The sequence below is a fragment of the Hemibagrus wyckioides genome, linkage group LG13 (assembly GCF_019097595.1).
Source record: "Hemibagrus wyckioides isolate EC202008001 linkage group LG13, SWU_Hwy_1.0, whole genome shotgun sequence".
Classification (NCBI taxonomy): domain Eukaryota; kingdom Metazoa; phylum Chordata; class Actinopteri; order Siluriformes; family Bagridae; genus Hemibagrus; species Hemibagrus wyckioides.
Genome location: NC_080722.1, coordinates 24850691 through 24854414, shown reverse-complemented (window position 1 = coordinate 24854414; position 3724 = coordinate 24850691).

Genomic DNA, 3724 nt, shown 5'->3' with positions numbered 1-3724 from the left:
GCGTGTGCGCGCGCGCGTGAGTGTGTGTGTGTGTGTGGAGGGCGTATCGAATGTGACTGCTTGCCTGGCGCCTGTGTGAACATCTTCAGTACTTTTATCATATCAAACCTACACTCAGAAATCAGATGAGAAATGCTACAGAAGAGAAAAGAGCTGAAAATAAACATGGTGAAGAAAAATACGAATTAGATACGAAGAGAAAAAGCAGTGGTGTGAATTATTCCTTAAAAACTACAACACAAGGACACATTAAACAGCCTTAAAACTGACTAATAATACTGGCTGGACTATATATATATATATATACACACACACACTGGTCAGGTATAACATCATGAGCAGTGAGAGGTGAAGTGAATAAGACTGATGATCTCCTCATCATGGCACCTGTTAGTGGGTGGGATATATTAGGCAGCAAGTGAAAAGTTGATGTTAGAAGCAGGAAAAATGGACAAGTGTAAGGATGTGAGCTTTGAGTTTGATGAAAGACCAAATTGTGATGTCTAGACCACTGGATCAGAGCATCTCCAAAACTGCAGCTCTTGTGGGGTGTTCCCGGTCTGCAGTGGTCAGTACCTATCAAAAGTGGTCCAAGGAAGGAACAGTGGTGAACCAGAGACAGGGTCATGGGCAGTCAAGGCTCACTGATGCACGTGGGGAGAGAAGGCTGGACCGTGTGATCTGATCCAACAGACAAGCTACTGTTGCTCAGATTGCTGAAGTTATATATATATATATATATATATATATATATATATATATGTTTTATAAGGTGTTACCTGAAGAATTTCTAGAAAAAATAAAAAATATATAATATACCATAGAATAATCTTTAGTCATGGTATCACACACTACTTACATATTTATAAAATCCTATTATATCTTATTATAAACACAGACAAACTGTAGCAGTGGATAGTGAGTAGTTGGGAAGTAGACATGAGAGAAAGGAGTTTTAGAGTGAATAATTTGCTTTAATTATTGCTTTTAACACAATTAAATAAATACTTTTCAAATACAGTGCTTCTTATAGGGTGCTGCAGCACCACCAGCTTTTGGGATTATTTAATAATAATAATAATAATAATAATAATAATAATAATAAGTATAATAATAATAATAATAATAATAATAATAATAATAATAATAAGTATAATAATAATAATAATAATAATAATAATAATTATTATTATTATTATTATTATTATTATTATTATTATTAATTTAATAATTCTTTTATTTTTAAATAACTGGGGTCATAACTAATTCAGAAATATGTGGGCTGGACAGAGCTGTAATATAACGATTAGGTTAGTCTATTAAATATTATCGTGACTAACTACATAGACAACTAATAATTATTAAACTAGTTGTATTTCTTGATATCTAAAAATTGAAAAAAATTTATTAACATTTTATCTAGGATAAGGATTTGCTGTTTAATCGTTCTTCCTTGAGCTACAGGCATTTCACACATTTTCTGATTCTGAACCATCCCTGAGACTCAAGTTTACGTGACAGAAGAGTTTTCGCTTTCTGATTTCTGTGTAAAATGAATAGCCGCATTAACATCAAGAGAGACCAAAAAACAACTTGTCACAAAGTGACAAAGTGATAACAGGAACTAATCCCCGTGTCAGGAAACATACTGAATTTTTACAAAGTGCTGACACGCCTTTCACAGATGTGTGTTAAATGTCTCCCTCACCATATGAGAGAGAGAGAGAGAGAGAGAGAGAGAGAGAGAGAGTGAGAGAGAGAGAGAGAGAGAGAGAGAGAGAGAGAGAGAGAGAGAGACTGACAGAAAGAGAGAGAGAGAGAGAGAGAGAGAGAGAGAGAGAGAGTGAGAGAGAGAGAGAGAGAGAGAGAGAGAGAGAGAGAGAGAGACTGACAGAAAGAGAGAGAGAGACCAGTCCGCTGCAATGTGACTGGAAGAACGAGTCCAGGCCTGAGGTGTTGATGTGCATTAAAGCAAACAAAAAAAACCCCTCCTGACTGCATGCACACTAACAAAACCCTGAAGCTTTACTCACAGTTTTGTTTCAGTGAAGCTGCATTTTATATACACCTTTAATTCTCTGAAAGCACACACTCTGTCATTTTATCCTGTACTTATCCTTAACACCTAAAGAGTTTCATAAAACAGCAGCACAGAGTCTCCCACAAGTCCAGCATCATAGAAACAGACCAAATCCTGGTCTGAAAAATATCAAGATGTACATGCTGATGCTGGACTAATGGGACACTAGTTCTATCATGGGAATGCGATTAAAGATGAGGAGCAGGAAAGCGAGTAGAGGTTCAAAATGGCTTTTAGTCATTCAGGATCAGAAAAACTGAAACAAGAAGTCACAAAGCCTTATATCCGAATGAAGCAGAATTCAAACAGTGAGAGAAACAAAAAGCTGTATTAATAATAAAAATTCATTCGATTCACTTTTATTTATATTATATATTATTTAATCAGGGTAACATAAGGCAATGGTTATGAAAAAGCACCAATAGTAGATCATGTAAAGAATTTCAGAAGGTAAAAGAAAAAGTGCTGTATGTGTAAAATAGGTAAAGAATCCTGCTGTGCAAGATGCCCTGGAGTCACTACCCTGGAGTCAGAGGCAGAAGAACTCCTCATTTACCTGGCATATTTATATTAAAATATTAATTTCAAATATATGTTCTATTACATTTAAAAGTGTGGCAAACAATGGCACTAATAAATATCCAACACACTTTGTTGCCAAAAGTTTTGGGACACCCCTCCAAATCATGGTGTTGTTTTTCAGGGGTTGGGCTCGGCCCCTTAGTTCCAGTGAAAGGAACGCTTAATGCTTCAGCTTCATACCAAGACATTTTGGACAATTTCATGCTCTTTGTGGGAACAGTTTGGGGATGACCCCTTCCTGTTCCAACATGACTGCACACCAGTGACCAAAGCAAGGTCCATAAAGACATGGATGAGTGAGTTTGGTGTGGAGGAACTTGACTGGCCTGCACAGAGTCCTGACCTCAACCCCATAGAACACCTTTAGGATGAATTAGAGCGGAGACTGTGAGCCAGACCTTCTCGTCCAACATCAGTGTGTGACCTCACAAATGCGCTTCTAGAGATGAATGGTCAAAAATTCCCATAAACACACTCCTAAACCTTGTGGAAAGCCTTCCCAGAAGAGCTGAAGCTGTTCTAGCTGCAAAGGGCGGGACAACTCCATATTACATTCATGGGCATGTCCCAAAACTTCTGGCAATATCTTGTTTTAAAGGCGAAAAACATTTTCAATTTTCAATAAGTCCAGGCATGACCGTGATGCATCTTCAAACTGATCATTGTGCAAATAACATTCATATAAACAATAATTCATTTGGCAACAAAACCTGGAAGTGTGCAGTACAAGACAACACACTTCCTACGCAGTGTGCTACACGGAACTAATATCTGTAATACCCTCTGCAGTGTGAAAAGAAGGGGATCTGACCTCTTCATGAGACACTGAAACATTACATCACTGCATGAATTGAGTAATTACCTTTTAATTACTTTATAATAACAATAAAAACAAGTGTGAAAAGAAAGAGCGTGTCATGTGACCGTGTACAAAGTGTTAACATTCGTGTTAGGTTTTTTTGGCAGAGTTAAAAAGAATCGTACGACACTAAAAGATGAAAGATTTTAGGACCTTTCGTGGTATAAATTAACAGAAAGCTACAGAGTCTCTGCCACATTAGA